Source organism: Schistocerca americana, chromosome 7 (genome assembly GCF_021461395.2).
Source record: "Schistocerca americana isolate TAMUIC-IGC-003095 chromosome 7, iqSchAmer2.1, whole genome shotgun sequence".
Taxonomy (NCBI): domain Eukaryota; kingdom Metazoa; phylum Arthropoda; class Insecta; order Orthoptera; family Acrididae; genus Schistocerca; species Schistocerca americana.
Window position 1 is genome coordinate 500,057,152 of NC_060125.1, and position 20,384 is coordinate 500,077,535.

The 20,384-nt window shown below is 43.5% G+C and overlaps 1 protein-coding gene and 1 non-coding gene across 2 annotated transcripts in view; one reads left to right on the forward strand and one right to left on the reverse strand.

Annotated features, from left to right (window-relative positions):
* Positions 1-20,384, reverse strand: part of LOC124623176 — a 360,877-nt gene that overhangs the window by 329,526 nt on the left and 10,967 nt on the right. The window lies entirely within an intron of this gene.
* On the forward strand, positions 963-1,036 carry Trnas-uga. Its single transcript has one exon. It is a non-coding gene; the product is annotated as a tRNA-Ser (tRNA).

A 20,384-nucleotide genomic window follows, 5' to 3' on the forward strand; every position in this document is an offset into this window, starting at 1 on the left:
CTTCCTGAAGCACTTTAGAAACCAAGTACCACTGCTTCATCTGATGGAAAGTAAGTCCACGCATTTTATCTTTAATTTTTGGAAGCAAAAAGAAATCACAAGACGTCAGGTCAGGGCTGTACGGCGGTGTGTCCAAGGCGCTGATCTTTAGGGCAACCAGACACTCTGTTGTTAGTTTTGCTGTAAACGACGATGCATTGCCATGATGTAAGACTATTTTTCCTTTTGGGCGTTTTCCACGAAATTTGTCAAAAATTTGCGGTAAACAGACATTTATGCCCCAATCAAAACTGGCTCTGAGCACTATGGGACTTAACATCTGAGGTCATCAGTCCCCTAGAACTTAAAACTACTTAAACCTAACTAACCTAAGGACATCACACACACCCATGCCAGAGGCAGGATTCGAACCTGCGACCGTAGCGGTCGCGCGGTAACAGCCTGAAGCGCCTAGAACCGCTCTGCCACAGCGGCCGGCTATGTCCCAATAGGCAGTAACGGTCATCTAATGAAAAGGTGGTAATATAGACCATTTTAGAAAATGCTAGCAACCTTCTTCTTACCAATATTACGAGTTCGTCGGACTTTTGCAGACTTAGGGCATTGTACCGTCTGACTTCTCTTGTCAGGATCATAATAATAAATCCAAGTAGTAGTGTTGGAAACAATATTTGAAGTGGCGTGTTAGAATTCTTCCAGTCTTTCTGCACAAATCAATGCGTTATTGTTTTCGATCTGGAGTCAGTTTGTGTGGAATCCATTGTCAAGGCTTTCTCATGAAACTTCCTGAAAGATTAAAACTGTGTGCTGGATCGAAACTCGAACTCGGGACCTTTGCCTTTCGCGGGCAAGTGCTCTACCGACTTAGCTACTCAGCACGACTCACGCCCCGTCCTCACAGTTGGGAAGGTAGGACACGAGGTACCGGCAGAAGTGAAGCTGTGAGGACGGGGTGTGAGTCGTGCTAGGTAGCTCAGTCGGTAGAGCACTTGCCCGTGAAAGGCAAAGGTCCCGAGTTCGAGTCTCGGTCTGGCACACAGTTTTAATCTGCCAGGAAGTTTCATATCAGCGCACACCCCGCTGCAGAGTGAGAATCTTATTCTGGAAGGCTTTCTCATGTCTAACTGTTGAAATAAAATGTTTAAGATTCGACTCTTATCAACGCTCAATGCCGTCGGAATAAATTCGTAAGGTGTACGTCGATCTTCTTCAAACAGCAATATTTTCATCAGAAATAGCGCCTGGGGAGAGATCCGGCGATCTTGCTGGCCCAGGCAGCGTTTGGCAAGCAAGAAAACAAGCAGTAGAAACTCTCACCGTGTGCAGGCAGCCATTATCTTGCTGGTTACCGGGGCTCTATTCGGAGCAGGGTGCATCAATGAAGACAATTCTATTCCCGTCAGTGAGATTCCAGGCCAGACGCGTGCCTGGAGACGCCTCAGAAGCGGTGGGATTTCAAGTTGACTGTCGCGCGCCTTAAGGCCCGACAACCATGAGTGACGGTCTGGGGTGGCCTTCCATTTCGTAGCTGAATTCCTTTGGTCGTCATCCACTGCACCCTTACTGCGCGGCGGTACGTCGACGAAATTTTACGCCCCGTTTTGTTGCCCTTCATGGCAAGCCATCCAGCAACATAATGTCCGCCGGACACGGCGAGAGTTTATACCGCTTGTCTTCCCCCTTTCCAAACCCTACCTTGGTGAACAAGCTGGCCGGATGTTTCCCCAACTGAGAATGTGTGGAGCATCATGGGCAGGGCCCTCCAATTAGCGCGGGATTTTCTTGATCTATCGCTCCGATTGGACAGAATTTGGTGCGATATCCCTCAGGAGAACATCGAACAACTCTGTCAATCAAAACCAAGCTGAAATACTACTCGCAGAAAGGCCAGAGGTGGACCAAAGCGTTACTGACTTGCCCAAATTTCGAAACTCTTTCTCTTGAATAAATTATCCACTTTTTCTGAAACTGTAATGGTGTGTTTGTCTACACATGTACGTGATATCTACCAATAATCCTTCGTGGTGCATCTTTTCTTTTGTGCTTAGGGTGTAAAACCAACCCAGTTTGTTCTCAGAACCATTACAAAAACGTCCAGAATCTCCCTCGTATTATTCCCCCTTCGTTTATTGGTACAGAGAGCTGCAGTATCTTTCTCGAATATGCATCAAGCGTCGTAACGATCTTTTCTTCCATAGGCAAATTCAGTTGATGGACTCTATGTTTTTTTTTAAGTAGTCCAATACTTCAGCACTTTTTAGAAGTATCCGTTGTTAGAAGATTTATACTCGAAAAACAATTGTTACGAAAACGTTTTACCTTGATAGATTGAAACACCTAGGAAACTATTATTCCAACAAAAATTGCTCCCCAAATTTTTCTGCCATGGCTGCCTAGCAATTTGAAGATAATTTGTACACTCCAGTAGAGCATAATGGACAGAATGAAATCCAAACGGCGAATTTTCATTAGCAGCTCTTAAAACATAGCATAACACGAAACAAAAAAAGTGGTTATCAATACGGCTAAACGAACATATCTAAATTCGTGGACATACTTCAGGATCACGAGAACTAGGGAAAAAAATTGAAATAAATGCCAGGACGAACAGGAATACCGAACCCAAAGCTTTCACGTAAGCCATGTCATAGTTGAAACGAAAGGAAGGTGAACGCACTGAAGCTACATTTAACTTTCAAAGTGTCTTAAATTTATAATTTGAAATTTCGGAGGAAACTCCTACAGTTGGTGAGCTGCAACTACATATCTTATCGTGATTTTTGGATTTTTTACATATTTTCCAACAAGAGATGAAGTAATGCAAGCAAAAACAGCGACAACTCGCAATGTTTGAGGAAAAAAGAAACAATGAGCGTTTCCAAGAAGAAGTTCAATTTTTGTACTGTTCTCTAAACAGTCGTCACATCTGGCAAGTTTTTGCCTTGCATAACCCACTGCGGCTAACGGCCTGTGAACGTAGGGCTTCGCAAATTACGCTGTGTCCGACACCCGGCAGAGGTTTGCCTCTGACAGTTCTGGCGACAAGAAAAAGCAGTGTGCGCAGCGGCAATGTGACCCAGCGGCAAGATGCAAGGAAGTAAATAATGGCGGCAAAATTCCGTAACGTTTTTTCTTTGTGAACGGTATTTCAGAGAAGCACGTCGCAGTGTGATGGTGCCATTAAGCCGGTACGACAGTAATGTGCAATGCACGCAAGTAATGTGTCACTGCAGCTTCTGGATTGACTAAACATAGAGTGATGGACTACATTCTCTAATGGCACCATTAGTAAATCCTTATCTTCAAGGCCGTACACGGAACCGCATCCGGTCACTTGCTAGGGGCATGAAAGGGAAGAGGGAGCCCCCCCCCCCCTCCCCGCCCCACTCCAATCGCATGCAGTGCACTAGAGAAGCTGTGATCTGGTGACGTCACAAGAATAATTTAATATATAACGCCAACTTCGATAAAGCATATGGATTGCCTAAAATACCGAAAATTTTGTCAACTGTGCTCCTATTACTGACTTTCAATAATTTGTTTAAGGACTGGATCACCAGTCAGTCAGATTGATATGGAGAATGGTTGGAAAGAATATCGTGCTATTTGAGAAGCACCATGGATGTGTAAAGTAATTAATTTAGGACTCCGTTGCACCTTAAACCAAGTGTTGTTCTTAGAAAGGAACAGTTATCATTTTTACCAGTGCAGACACTGTTATCTATAGTCCAGCCGTCTGTTAGACACACGTTTTGTACAGTGCAGCCATCTATTGGTGACAGTAGGAAATTGTGGTACAAAGTTCGAACTACTCTCGTTTTGCTGTAGTGCAGCTATGTGCTGGTGACAGTAAGCAGCTGGAATGTGTAACAGGACCTGATTTTATTTTGCGTCTTCAGGGCTTGCGGGATAGTATTTAAGGTAAAACTCATGTACAACTGACATGAATTCGTAATTCGTTATTTATATTTAACAATCAACTTATTTTTCGTTTTCGGGATTTGCGGGATGTATTCAAGGTAAAACTCATGTTCAACAAACACGAATTACTAATTCGTTAAATATATTTTATAAACAACTGCTGGTTTTTAGTTAATTATAGAGAGATATATTGTCTACTAGTTCCAAAATTCCATGGCAAATGATATATAGCTTCAGATGAATTTTAGTGATGAGACTGGTGAGTCAGTCCTTCAACGAATTTTTGGAAGCCAGTAATACTAACACAGTTAACAGAATTTTCGTTATTTTAGGTAATTAGGATACTTTATCGTATTTGGCGATTGTATTGGAGTTCTATTGTAAATTACCCTTATGTCGTCACGAGGTCACACTGTGCCTACTCCACTGCATACAACTTGCTGCCGAGTGCTGGGGAGAGGAGGGGATGAGGTGGCGGTCATGAAAGTTTCGAGGACGGATGAAAACGAACGTGACAAAACAGTAACGGTCTTTGTGATGTTCGAAGATTTGTGTATTCTCTGGCTGAAACTAAAGTGATTGATTTGAGTATCAATTTTAACATAAATTTTACTCTAACACTTTTCTTTAACTGTTGCGACAAATACAAGTACTAGTGGTCGATTTTGACCCGTGATGTAATGATATTGCGCGTGACGTTGGAAGCCGACAATGTGGTTGACGAAGTTAACGAATCTGATTTCAAGAGAATAAGAAGTATAGTTACTCTCAAGAAACCAGATTCGTTAGCTTCTGGGGGCGAGTGTAAGCATTTTCGATTTCCGTGAGTGGTTTATGTCCACTATTTTAATAATTTCATGGATCAAAGCAGATGGGGTTGTGTTGACAGGTTCAGTAATTACAGTTGTGACCTCCGCTAAGAAGGCAGAACGGTAATAAATGAGCGATGTCACATGAAACGAAACGAGACAGTGTGGCAAAAAGTCCAAATATTTTCTGTCCCAAAAAACTCAGCAGAAAATTCCCTGAGCATCTGTGAAGTTTTGCTGAATCATCATGTTTACAGCGGTGCACTACCACACAGTACATACAGCAAGTTGCTTGACCGCCAAAGTTCAACTACGGGTGTAATAGCGGCCAGGCCAGAATCCATGCAGTCTTTACGGTGTGCAGCGCGAGAAACAAATTACGGCGGTGTTAACGTCCCCGTCCAACGTACGGATCATCAAACAAATCAGTACCAATAACTGTAATAGGCAGCTTTAGAGTGCCGTCTCGCAACATACACTGACCTGGAAAAGTCGTGGGATAGCGATAAGCACATATACAGATGACGATAGTTTCGCGTGCACAAGGTATAAAAGGGAAGTACACTGGAAGAGCTGTCATTTGTACTCAAGTAATCAATGGTGAAAGGTTTCTGACGTAATTATTGACGCACGAAGGGAATTAACAGACTTTGAATGAGGAGTGGCAGTTGGAGCCAGAAGCATGGGACATTCCAGGAAATCGTTAGGGAATTCAATATTCCGAGATCCACAGTGTCAAGAGTGTGGCGAGAATACAAAACTTCAGGTTTTACCTCTCACCACGGACAACGCAGTGGCCGACGGCCTTCACGTAACGACCGAGAGAACCGGAGTTTGCGTGGAGTTGTCAGTTCTAAAAGACAAGCAACACTGTTTTAAATAACCCCAGAAATTAATGTGGGGCGTAGCACGTAGCACAGTGATGAGAAACTTGGCGTTAAAGGGCTACGACCGATATGAGTGACTTATTCATCAGCACGACATCGCCTGCAGCGCCTCTACTGGGCTCGTGACCAAATCGGTTGGATCATAGACGACTGGAAAACAGTGGCCTGGTCAGATGAGTCCCGATTTCAGATGGTAAGAGCTGATAGTAGGGTTCGAGCGTGGCGTAGACCTCACGAAATCAGTGTATTGGTGAGGCTTCGTTTACATGGAATGGACTGGGCCTTCTGGTCCAAGTTTTCCGTAATTCCTTCACGAAAGAAGGCGAAGTAAATATTCCTGAATTCTAAACCAGAACAGATGTTAGCATGGGTGACATAAAAGTAGATATTCAATTTCAGTTGGCTCTGAGCACAATGGGAGTTAGCTTCTGAGGTCATCAGTCCCCTAGAACTTAGAACTACTTAAACCTAACTAACCTAAGGACATCACACACATCCATGCCCGAGGCAGGATTCGAACCTGCGACCGTAGCGGTCGCGCCGTTCTAGACTGTAGCGCCCAGAACCGCTCGGCGACTCCGGCCGGCAAAAGTAGATATCTTAGGTGTTGTGAAACAACTCAAATCACTTAAGAAAGGCAAGTCTTCTGGTCCAGATGGTATACCAATCAGGTTCCTCTCAGAGTATGCAGACACAATAGCGCCTTTCTTAGCAAATCATATACAACTGCTTACTTGACGAAAGGCCTGTTCCTAAAGACTGGAAAGTAGCACAGGCCACACATTTATTCAAGAATGGAAATAGGAGTAACCCATTGAATTACAAACCCATATCACTGACCTCAATTTGAAGTAGGATTTTGGAGCATATATTGTACTCGAACATTATGGATCACCTTGATACATAACCAACACGGATTCAGAAAATATCGTTCTTGTGCAACACAGTTAGCTCTTTATTCCCATGAAGTAATGAGTGATATCGACAATGGATCTCAGATCGATTCCATATTCGTAGATTTCCAGAAGGCTTTTGATACCGTTCCTCAAAAGCCACTATTAATCAAATTAGGTGCATATGGAGTATCGTCTCAGTTGTGTGACTGGACTCGTGATTTCCTATCAGAGAGGTGACAGTTCGTAGTGATGGACGGTAAATCATCGAGTAGAACAGAAGTGATATCTGACGTTCCGAAAGGTAGTGTCACAGGCCCTCTGCTGTTCCTGATTTACATAAATGATCTAGGTGATAATCTGAGCAGCCTCCTTAGATTGTTTGCAGATGATGCTTTAATTTACCGTCTAGTAAAATCATCAGACGAACAATTCCAATTACAAAATGATCTAGAGAGAATTTCTGTATGGTTCGAAAATTGGCAATTAGCACTAAACAAAGATAAATTCTAGGTCATCCATCCACATGGATACTAAAAGAAATCCGATAAATTTTGGGTATACGATAAATCGCACAAGTCTAAGGGCTGTCAATTCGACTAAATACCGAGGAATTACAATTACGAGCGACTTAAATTGGAAAGACCACATAGATAATATTGAGGGGAAGGCGAAACGAAGACTGTGCTTTGTTGGCAGATCACTTAGAAGATGCGACAAACCCACTACAGAGACAGCATACATTGCACTTGTCCGTCCTCTGCTGGAATATTGCTGCGCTTTATAGGATCCTTACTAGGTGGGACTGACGGAGGACATTGAAAAAGTCCAAAGGAGGGCAGCTCGTTTCATATTATCGCGCAGTAGGGGTGAGAGTGTCACTGATATGATACGCGAGTTGGGGTGGCAGTCACTGAAACCAAGGCGGTCTTCTTTGCGGCGAGAACTGTTTACGAAGTTTCAATCACCAACTTTCTCTTCCGAATGCCAAAATATTTTGTTGACACCCACCTATGTGGGGAGAAATGATCATCACAATAAAATAAGAGAAATCAGAACTCGAACGGAAAGATTTAGGTGTTCCTTTTTCCCACGCGCCATTCGGGAGTGGAATGGTAGAGAAGTAGTATGAAAATGGTTCGATGAACCCTCTGTCAGGCACTTTAGTGTCAATTGCAGAGTAACCATGTAGATGTAGATGTAGATGAAGCGAACATTGACTGGAAGTGGTTTTGTTCGGCTACTTGGAGGCCATGTGCAGTCATTCTTGAACCTCATCTTCCCAAACAACAACAGTGTAATTTTTATGAATGCCACTGCACCGTGTCACCGGGCCACAGTTGTTCGCGGTTGGTTTGAAGAACATTCTAGACAATTCGAAAGAGGTTCGAATCGTTTGGCCACCCAGATAGCCCGACTAGTATCCCATCGATTATTTACGGGACATAATCGAGATGTCAGTTTGTGCAGAAAATCCTGCACAGGCAACACTTTCGCAGTTATGGAAGTCTATAGGGGCAGCACGGGCCAATATTTCTACAGAGGCTTTCAACGACTCGTTGTGTCCATTCACGTCGAGTTGTTGCACTACTCCGGGCAAAACGAGACCCGCCACTATATTAGGAGGTACACCATGACTTTTGTTACCTCGGTGCATTACGCGTAGAGGTGCAGTGCATCTTATGCATTCCTTCCAGCCTTCTAACGCAGCTGTTTAGAGCAGCAGCGTTGACTCATTAATGCTCTGCCCGGGGACACGTTTATAGTTCCAAGTGGGTTGTGCATTCTTGATTGCAGTCCTGTACTCGCTTATCATACAAATGCCCGTTGATCCCCTGCTTTCGTGGTCGCCTCGTGTTCCAACGTGAGCAGTTCACACTTATTTGCCTTGCGATTACGTCGCTTAGGTTGGCGTGTTACTGGGCAGTTACCGTCTTGACGACCATTTTCTTTCAAAATGGTTCAAATGGCTCTGAGCACCATGGGACTTAACTCCTGAGGTCATCAGTCCCCTAGAACTTAGAACTACTTAAACCTAACTAACCTAAGGACATCACACACATCCATGCCCGAGGCAGGATTCGAACCTGCGACCGTAGCAGTCGCGCGGTTCCGGATTGAGTGCCTTAACCGCGAGACCACCGCGGTCGGCGACCATTTTCTTTCTGTACAGTGAGAAATATTGTGAAACGACCGGTGGTACGCTTACCGATTCTCCACTATCACCAACTGTAGATTATCAAAGACTAACAGCGCCTGGCGGTGTTCCCCGCGGTTAAGCAGTTATTTTTAAAGAAAAGTTAATGCCGAAACTTACTATCCATGCGTATGCGCCATGACAAAAGCTATTTCTTGGAGGAACTGAGGCGCTAATCATTTGCGGCCCTGCAAACCGCGCACTTAGTGTTCCGTACAAACTTAATTATGTATTTAGACAGTTCACCAATTCCGGGAATCGATAACTTTGACCATTTTTGCCTCTTATCGACGTTGATACTGGCAAGATGTACGTCCCACGGATTCCAAGGTTTTGGAGAATGTTTTAATTTGAATAATAAAAAGTGACAAAGTCATGCAGGATGCAAGCGACCATTATTATAGTAACCAGCAGTTCTCTACTCAGGCTGACTCGGTCGCAAAGTTAAAAGTCAAACATCTGGTAAGGAATGACTTTATTGCTCATATGACGCGTTCGGAATTTATCTGGTAACAGATATCCAGGAACGATTACTGCATGTAGATATGGCGTTTCAAGATGTATATGAAACAAATATTCGCAGATGTGCGACTGTTTGTTTCACATACATACTCATATGGGCAATAAAGTCATTCCGTCCCTGATGTTTGGCTTTTACCATTGCTGATCACTCAGCCTAAATGCAGAACTACTGATTTTTTTAAATTTCAAGTGTGACGCCGAATAGTAAATGACAAAAGAAATTTTTTTTTTCGTGTGATATCATCATCAACTAACAATTTTCGGTTTTTTCCATTACTTTTACTGTGAAACCTTCCTTCAGTTTAGAAATCGAGTTGAACTCACGAGGACTTAAGTCTGGGGAGTGCAGTAGATTGTATAGCACTTAGCAGCCCCATCAGCCAAACAAATCAGTAACAGCTTGCACTGTTCGTGCTTCAGCATTGTTCTGCAAAATGATGGTCAGGTCCTGCAGAAAGTGTCATCACTTCTATCTCTATGCTGTTCATTTTTGGAACACAACCTACGACCAGCTTAGAGACAGAAGTGATGACAGTTTCTGCTGGACCTGAAGATCATTTTGCAGCACAATGCTCAAGCACGTACAGTGCTAGCTGTTACTAATTTGTTTGACTGATGGGGTTGCTAAGTGCTATACCATCTACTGCTCTCCCCAGACTTAAGCCCTCGTGAGTTCAACTCGATTTCTAAACTGAAGGAAACACTTCACGTCATGCACTTCAGAGCTGCTACAAATTTGCCGGGCAATAGACCGCGCCGCTCGAACTGTCAACACAACTGGCACTGCTAAGAGTATCCTACGACTTCCACATCGCTGGCAACGGGTTATACACAATGCTGATGACTACTTTGAGGGTCAGTAAAACTTTGAAACACCTATCTATTTTGTACGAGCTGTAAATAAATAGTTGTCACTAATAAAGTTCCAGTCCTTGTACGTCTATCCGTTCCTGACAGAAAGGGTTCTTCACAGACGGGCGGACAGACAGTCATTCTGATAACAAATGACAAAAAATTTTTCTCGTGTAACGTAATTATAAATTTACAGTTCTCGGATTTTTTTTCCTTTGGTTGTACTGTGAAAGATTCCATTTTGCCGAAGTTCGTGATTCTCGGCTAGCCGGCCAGTGTGGACGAGCGGTTCTAGGCGCTTCAGTCTGGAACCGCGCGACCGCTAAGGTCGCAGGTTCGAATCCTGCCTCGGGCATGGATGTGTGTGATGTCCTTACGTTAGTTAGTTTTAAGTAGTTCTAAGTTCTAGGGGACTGATGACCTCAGATGTTAAGTCCCATAGTGCTCAGAGCCATTTGAACCATTTGATTCTCGGCTACCGGGGAATACCCTACAGGTTTTGATGAGTGAGTTTGAGAGTATTAAAATATATGACATAAATGGCTGTATCTTTTGATTGTATTGCCTTCAATGTTTTACAGCACAAAGACACCTTACACCTCAGCATGTGACGTAAATTTCCTGAGAAAAAGGGTTTTTAGCAGTCGGACAGACAGGCAGAAGGACAGATCGACAGCAAAGTGATCTTGTAAGGGGCTCAGTTTTTACCGAATTAAGTACGGAATTCTAAACAGCCATCATGTTTTGAGACAGTGAGAGAAGCTGACAGAATACATGTGGTTCACAACTCACCGTTTCCTTAAGGAAAAAAATTGTTACGCGACCGAGTAGCGAATTACAAAATGCACCAGGAAAGGCAGTAAATAAATTACCAACTGTCTGCGATATGCCAAGCAAGGAATAGATCATCATCGTCTTGGTGTGTATGGAGATCCAGAAATCCACTGTAATACGTCTCCGTGAACAACGCTCCGATACTTCTTATTCCCTGAGTATATGTAGAGCCAACATAGAGTTCTCCGTGCGAAACACATTGTATGCATACCTACCACTTTCAACGTTTGCCCTTCACTCTTATTTATAGTGATCGAGAAAGCCACTTTCAAAGTGATCTTTGATGTGGAATAGTAAGTTTTCTGAGATGAATGGAATTTGAGGTATCAGTACCGTCTCTCGTTTGGCTTCGCCGGTGATGATGGTGGTCTGCTCGATATGCCTTCTCAGCTCCGTGATGCGTAACTTGGTGCTATTCCACAATCTTCGTGCATCTAGGAACGCATCGGTATGACAGGCACACAACCTTCAGACAACACTTGCGGGACGGCATCCACGACAGCTCTAGTAAGTTTAGAAACTCTACAGGGTACGTAGTAGCGTCGTCTCTAGTCATCAGTGTGTCGAGTGACGTGTAGGTGGTCACCCCACCACGTACTTGATCAATAATTGTTTTACTTAATTTTCCCACCGATTCACATAATAATCAGCCGTCCTTTTTCAGTATAAAAGGTAGCCTATGTGTTAATTCCAAAATTCATCCAAACCGGTCCAGCCACTTCAGCGTGAACGAGTTACTAACATACTAATTCGACTAAGAATATAAGAAGAAAATAAACAATTTCTGATTCGGTGCAGCGCAAATCTTATAATATTTGTACGTGCAATGATGTCATCTGCCCTCAGGTGTGTGCCTGTTACCACAGGATACGCTCGCATATCCTAATTAGATCCAGCCTCAATAAAAAGCACGACGTCTCTCTGTCGTACTGCATTTAAATGACACCATTGTAGTGAATCTTCAAGCGTCTTAGAAGTCATAAGATACTCCTGACGCTCAGCGGCTAGAATGTAACAGGTTTGTATGGAAGTATGGATTAAAGACTATAAGGATTATATTAATTACGTATGGAAGTATGGATTAAACACTATGAGGATTATATTCATTACGTATGGAACTATGGATTAAACACTACGAGGATTACATCCATTACGTATTCATTAATCGTATTTTATAGGACATATTAAACAACAAAAGCACTTTCACAGATGCGATGTAGGCCTACTTCAAAAGTCAAAGAGTAAATAGCTTTTTGTAAGAGTAGTTATTGTTCCACATTTTACGTTATATTTTTCAAATCAATAAATATATCGTACTACGCACGTATTAATTCAAGGAAAAAGCCAATGCTTTTCCAGAGTTCTTCCAAATCTGTCCAGGCGTTTCAGCCTAAAAGAATAAAATACAAACTTCCGCATTTACGCCTGATAATATACAAGGTGTAAATTTTAAGTTGACACACCAGAGTAACTCGAAAAAAAAAGGTAAACACGAAAAAATGTGTAGAATCCAAAGTTGATTATTTTCGAGGGGGACATCTGCTGGTGCTAAAATTAGCCAGCCCCTGGGGGTAGGGTGGGAGGCAACTTTAAAATTTCAAATGGGAACCCCATTTTTATTGCAGAATCAGATTCTACATAAAAAACTACGTCTATTTTGTCTTAATCATTTGTTTTGATTCTTGGTAGTTGGCGCTGTAATTCAAAAAAATCCATGTTCTCATTTTTGCGTGGAAAATGGTTACGGACAAATAAAAAATGAGTTCCCTCGTTAGTAAGTAGGCCGTTTGGTTAGTTAGTTAGTTAGTTAGCTAGTCAGGCGATTTGCTTGATAATTAAAAGTTGTGTGGCCTCATGATCACGAAACAAACAAAACTTATCTGAATCTGCGGAAAAAATTAATATTTTGGTCAACATTTGTAAAACTCTCTCAAACCCCACCCTACGGGGAGGAAGGGGGAGTTTAAGTTTTAGCGAACCAAAATTTATCTTCCTCGCAAAAATGAGAACATGGATTTTCTTGAATTACAGCGCCAACTATCAAGAATAAAAAGCCGGCCGGTGTGGCCGTGCGGTTCTAAGCGCTTCAGTTTGGAACCGCGTGACCGCTACGGTCGCAGGTTCGAATCCTGCCTCGGGCATGGATGTGTGTGATGTTCTTAGGTTGGTTAGGTTTAAGTAGTTCTGAGTTCTAGGGGACTGATGATCTCGGTAGTTAAGTCCCATAGTGCTCAGAGCCATTTGAACCAAGAATAAAAACAAATGTTTAAGACAAAATGTACGTAGTTTTTTTTATGTAGAATCCGATTCTGCAATAAAAATGGGGATTCCCATTTGAAATTTTAAAGTTGCCTCCCAGCCCACGCCCAGGGGGCTGTGGTGGCGGTCTAATTTTAGCACCAGCAGATGTCCCCCCCGAAAATAATCAACTTTGGATTCTACAAATTTTTTTGTGTGAAGCTTATTTTTCGAGTTATTCTGGTTTGTCAACTTAAAATTAAACCCTGTATATGGGATTTAGAAGAACGGGCTTTACAGTCTGTTCCTCTCCACCAAACTTGTTGTTATAGCTATGTGGACGACACGTTTTTCATCTCGTCACCATATCAGTTCTTGGATCGCATAAGTTCCGTATATCCGTGAAACAAGGTTTTTTTTATGGAAGTGAAAACGGAAGGCAAGCTACTGTTTTTGGATGTGCTAGTGCATTGTAAATTAGAAAGACAGTTGGGTCATTCTGTACAAAAGGCAGCACATAGAGGTCTTTATTAAAACGAGCACAATTTCCACCATCTAGCTCAGAGGTATTCTGTGATGAGCACTTGTACTATAAAGAGCTCCGACAACTTCACATCATGCTCACCTGCGACCTCAATTAAAACACTTAAGCATGGATTCAGGAAAAACGGATACAAATTACATAAAATTAAAGCTTAATTAGTTGGTAAACGTGTGCACAAACCTATCCAACCAACAGAAGAATATAAGCCCACAGCATTCATGCCACTGCGCGGAGCGACCTCTAGAAAGATTGGACTCATACTATTTAAATACACTTGTGTATAAAACTGAAGGCCGTGAGCAAGTTTCGCACGATGTGTCCCTGCCAAGTAACACAGGTCGATGAAACTTGGACCATACACAGAAAAACCTGCTTCAGTAATGAACAAAAGGTAACTGAGAGAAAAACGGAATGAGTGGAACGGAAATCACACTTTTATTCAAAGACAATAATTAGAATGAAGTCACTGCGAGTGTGTTACTACCACGAACGGTAGTGCATGGTCTGCAACGTGCTCCTGTGCTGGCCACCAAGTTGGCAAGCAGTTCTTGTGGCAGGGCGTTCCCTTCTTCCACCAGTGCGATTTACAACTGCAGGATGGTCGTCGCTGCATGTGAATGTGCTGCCCAACGCATTACGCACGTGTTGGATAGGATTAAGTCGGGGAAACGGACGGGCGAGTCCATTCACGGTACATTCCCTCGTTCCAAGAGGTCCTCCACCTGCGCAGTTCGATGTAGTCGCGCATTCTCCTCTACAAGGTGTACAACTTTGCTTCCACCGTTTTTTCCCCAACATTTGAGGCTTTAATGAAACAAACTGGTTACACGTGTATCATTCAAAGTATTTTCCATTGCTGGCCACTACTTTCTTCCATCTTTCGGGCAGTGCACGAATCCCCCGTCAAAAAAATTGTTCACCTTTTGAAACGATCCACGAATCGATCCAATTTGTGACTTCTTCATGAGGTCGGAAGTGTTGGTGAGTCAGGCCATGCGCCATTGATCTAAACAGGTGATAGTCAGAGGGAGCGATGTCTGGAGAATACGGCGGGTGGGGTAGGACTTCCCATTTTAACGTTTCCAAGTACGTTTTGACCTCTTTTGCAACGTGTGGTCGAGCTTTGTCGTGCTGCAAAATCACTTTATCGTGCCTCTCGCTGTGTTGTGGCCGTTTGTCTTTTAATGCTCTGCTGAAATGCATTAATTGCGTACGATAAAGACCAGCTGTGATTGTTTCACTTGGTTTTAACACCTCATGGTACACGACGCCGAGCTGGTCCCACCAAATGCAGAGCATGATCTTGGAGCCGTGAATATTCGGTTTGGTCGTCGACGTGGAAGCATGGCCCAGTTTACGTCCCATTGCGATACAGAAATCCCTTCGGTTTTTGCCTCTGAAGCAACTGTTCACAAACCCACAAACGTCGTTCAACGTCTCTTGGTTTCAGCTCACACGCGACCCAAATTCCTTCTTTCTGAATCATGCCCATAGCCTTGATACGTTTCGAAATGGCTTGTGTGTCACTCCCACTAACTGTGCCAATTCTTCTTGAGTCTGACGTGAGTCTTCACACTGCAATGTCTCCAATTCTGCATCTTCGAAAACATTCTCTCTTCCACCACCATGCCGGTCTACGACGTTAAAATCACCGTCCTTGAAGCGTTGAAACCACTCACGACACGTTCTTTCACTAACAGCGCCCTTACCATACGTAGTTGAGAGCATTCGATGAAACTCACCCGCTGTTTTCTTCATATTGAAACAAAATAGTAACACCTCCCGCAAATGACGAGATTGGGCTCGTAAACTGACATTTTCAATCAAGAACAACTTTATGATGCAGACAGAAAGCCGGCCAGTTTGGCCGAGCGGTTCTAGGCGCTTCAGCCTGGAACTGCGCGACCGCTACGGTCGCAGATTCGAATCCTGCCTCGGGCATGGATGTGTTTGATGTCCTTAGGTTAGTTAGGTTTAAGTAGTTCTAAGTTCTATGGGACTGATGACCTCAGATGTTAAGTCCCATAGTGCTCAGAGCCATTTTTTTGCAGATACAGATCGACTAATGTTTGAATGGGGTTATGTTGACCGAGGTCCAAGCTAACTGCCTAACGTCTGCGATCTGTTTCTTTCGACTTATCGGCAAACGGCGGAAGCAAAGTTGTACACCTTATATAAAAATGAAGTTAGGGCTCAGTGCTCCCTGAATGCGCATCGGGAAGGTGTACAGTGTCACATTAGCGTTGTTCGTTGGGTGTACTGCGTTAAAAGTTTTTGAGATCAGTACGCACATACAACACTATGTCTCCCCACTCCATAACACCTGGACCACCAAAATCAGCTTGCTCGACAATGTTCCTCGGTGCATTATGTATTCCAATCTGTCGCCAAATGACGATACGTACGGCATTGTCGAACATGAACGTTTTGGTGCCCCACGTGTTATGGTGTGGGGAGGCATAATGTTGCACGGGCGTACAGATATCCAAATCTTTAAACAAGGCACACTCACTGGCCCACGTTATTGTAACACCGTACTCGTTCCCACTGTAAGTCTTTTCAGGGGTGCACTCGGGTCTTACTTCTTTTTCATGGACGATAACGCGCGACTGCTTCAAACTGCACAGTTGAAGGAGCTCTTGGAACGAGAGGACATTCGGTGAATGGACTGGCCTATCCATTACTCAGCCTTTACCACATGGACCAGATGCGGGATGCATGGGGTAGACGTATTACAGCAAGTCCACATCACCAACCACAGTCCAACACTTGTCCTACGCGCTGCTGGAGAAATGGAACACCCTACCACAAGAACTCCTTACCAACATTGAGGCCAAGCATTGCCGTTTGTGGTGATCACAGACCCTGAATCATGTCCCGCCTTATGTAATGTCCAGGGGACCATCGTGAATCGCGATGACTTCAGTATAATTATTGTGTTTGAAAAAAATGCCATTTGTAAAACGTGTATATTTCTATTGTCTATTGTCAAACCACAATTTATGAAAGATGTTTATATTTTTATTAATAGGATTAAGTACGAATAATTAATATTTGTCATGTTTGAAATTATTGTGGTAGCAGGGAATGTCTGCACCAAAGTATTGTTGGCAGGAAATACCGCACATTGACATAATCTTAAAAAAAGGGCGGGAGAGACCGCGTATCGATACATTTGAGGAAAAGATCGGGAAAGACCGCGCGTTGATACATTTTGTAATGGTAGTAGGGATTGTCTGCACCATAAAGCATTGTTGGCAGCAGAGACCGCACTTTAGCGTTCATAGGAAGCCAGTAGTAAGCCAGATGTGAAGCGAGTCGGTAGCAGGTCTGAAGCGAGAGGTTGAGAGGAGCGGTGTGCCTGCCAGCCACTAGCTATGATTTACAAGAGATTATAAACGGATGTATAGAGACATCAGCTAACTACTGTCATAAGAGGAACTAATATTATAGAATTAACTTTTTTGAGAAACGCAAGACTGCTGAAGGTATGTTTGCGCAATGTTTGTTGTAAGATTATTGTAAAAAGTAAGTTCCATTTGAACGTTTGTAAAATAATTTCATTCAGAACATAATTAATTTTTGCCAGCAATATTGCATTACTGATTATAATCCATCCCAAAAACCATCAACGTAAAACTTTGCAAAATTTTATTGTTGTCAATAAAAAGTTTAACTATGAATTACGTAACGTCAGTCAAATGAATTAAAGAATAACGTCAGCTTTGCTATTAAAGAATAACGTCAGCTTTGGTGATAAATACAGCCACTTATTATGTCAGCCCACCAGCAGGTAATAAAGTATAGTAAAACAGAGTAAGTATATTCATGTCGCAGTTCGATGTAGCAGTCAGATAGCGATCCAGTAACAGTAAAAAAGGTAAGGAACAGTTTTGGGTTATTGCAGGTAACGACTGAGGGCCACGACGACGACGACACATTCTATGTTTCGTCGTAATAATCAGAAAATAACTTTTAATAAGCAGCATTTAAATTTGTATGCGAAGGTTGAGAAAGAGAATTAATTTCAAAGGGAAGAGTTCATTTGTTATTACTAAGCAAGAGGTAGAAATCCTAAGAGAAGGTTTCATAGGTTATTGTAAAAGGGAAGTTTGCGTAGCAAAAGCGATATAAAGGAGACGGGAAGATTTCACCCTTCGTCTGATTCGCAGTGCCTCATCATGCGAAAGTTACTTTCGTCCTTCAGTTTTGCATACCGGTTTATGATATTAGACCCCGTCCACGGAAAATTAAGGACATACTACGTCCAGTGGAAGAGAACTTGTGTCAGAGAGTATTTGGCGTCTACAACATGCCATGTGAATATGCCGAAAATCATAGCTGAGCGCTGTACTGAAAGCAGGTGGCAAATCAAGAACAGAAATTCTAATAAATCAGCGATAGCCGAACACGGCCTTAAGGTAGGGTACAAATTCGAGAGCCCGAAGATTCTCTCCCAGGCATCGACTTCGTGGGATTCTGTAATGAAAGAAGCGGTAAAAATTCGCGTGTGCACCGTCAACTGTAGCTGAGATGGTGCCTGCAGAAGAGCAATTGAGACGGTGTGGCTACAAACAAATACAACCAAAAATCGTTACCCTTAGGGGGATAGGTGATGCTGCGGGTGGTCTCCGTTCCACTTACGCCCCTAAAATGAGGCCCGCTAGGAGAGCGAAGGCTTTCTGCCTCACTGCAGATGTCCCGCATTTGCGTTTTCGAATCCCAGGTTACAGGAGACGTCACTCCTCCAACAGAAGTTAGAATTCCAAGCGACTTTGCCCGACCAGTAAAACGCTTGTAACTATAAGGGAAGCAGCTCTCGGCAGACACTTATCTTCTGACGGAGGGGATGGTGATTATCTTCGAAAGCTCGAGCAGGTATTCGCATTCTATGCGATCCCAAGGCAGAGAAGATTTTATACACATAACGATTTGAGGGCGAAGTCGCCTTCAAATCCGTCCCATCCAGTGTGAATCGGGTTTTAATCTGCGAGGAAGTTTCATAACAGTGCACACAGCGCCGCAGAGTGAATGATTCATTCTGATCGCCAGCAGCTGACTTACGATGCAGTCAGCAGGGAGCAGCGCGTAGCACAGACGGATGAAACCACACACGCGGCCTTTACGGCCGAGAACACATTCCCGCATTTTGCGCAGCGAACAGGAGAGTTACACCCGGTGACTGGGGCAGTGGTCAGTAATCAGGGACTAGGAACCCGTTCCCCGGGGAGGCCCGCTGAGTCAAGACGCGCCCTGGTGAGTCACGGGGCGGCGACACGTTGTCTGGACAGCCGGCGGGGCAGGGCTGCCGCCCCAGGCGTGGGAGTAGCCGGCGTGCGCGCGCAGCCCCAGGGCTGCCAACAGCGGCAGGCTGACTCAGCGGCGGGCACGGGGCCCGGGCTACTCCCCCCCCCCCCCCCCCCTCTCTCTTCTTGACCCTAAGCTACTTCCGCTGTACATCTTCATCTCCTTCGCACCACCCTCATGTCTGCACCGAGGGTGAAAATTCATTCCCTGTTCTGGTTCCCCAATATCTGGGTCATTATCTCGTAACTTCTCACGTGCCTAAGATGTGACACGTACTCACGCAAGAGGTATGCGCCTATTTTACGAAGTTTAAAATGTCGAACAGTCTGATATGGACGCTGGATGGGTATTTAATAGTAAAAAAATGTTTCAAATGGCTCTAAGCACTATGGGACTTAACATCTGAAGTCATCAGTTCACTAGACTTACAAGTACTTAAACCCAACTAACCTAAGGACATCACACACATCCATACCCGAGGCAGGATTCGAACCTGCGACCGTAGCAGCAACGCGGTTCCAGACTGAAGCGCCTAGAACTGCTCGGCCACAACGGCCGGCTATTTAATAGTCACTAGATGCGAGGCAATACCCTCTACATCAAGAAGGATATAATAATTCCAATCCCAAAGAAAGCAGGTGCTGACAGATGTGAAAATTACCGAACAATTAGTTTAATAACTCACGGATACAAAATACTAACGCGAATTCTTTACAGATGAATGGAAAAACCTCGGGGAAGATCAGTTTCGATTCCGTAGAAATATTGGAACACATGAGGCAATACTGACCCTACGACTTATCTTAGAAGCTAGATTAAGGAAAGGCAAACCTATGTTTGTAGCATTTGTAGACTTAGAGAAAGCTTTTGACAATGTTGACTGGAATACTCTCTTTCAAATTCTGAAGGTGGCAGGGGTAAACTACAGGGAGCGAAAGACTATTTACAATTTGCACAGAAACCAGATGGCAGTTATTAGAGTCGAGGGACATGAAAGGGAAGCAGTGGTTGGGAAGGGAGTGAGACAGGGTTCTAGCGTCTCCCCGATGTTATTCAATCTGTATATTAGGCAAGCAGTGAAGAAAACAAAAGAAAAATACGGAGTAGGTATTAAAATCTATGGAGAAGAAATAAAAACTTTGAGGTTCGCCGATGACATTGTAATTCTGTCAGAGACAGCAAAGGACTTGTAAGAGCAGTTGAACGGAATGGATAGTGTCTTTAAAGATGAACATCAACAAAAGCAAAACGAGGATAATGCAATGTAGTCGAATTAAGTCGGGTGATGCTGAGGGAATTAGATTAAGAAATGAGACGCTTAAAGTAGTAGATGAGTTTTGCTATTTGGGGAGCAAAATAACTGATGATGGTCGAAGTAGA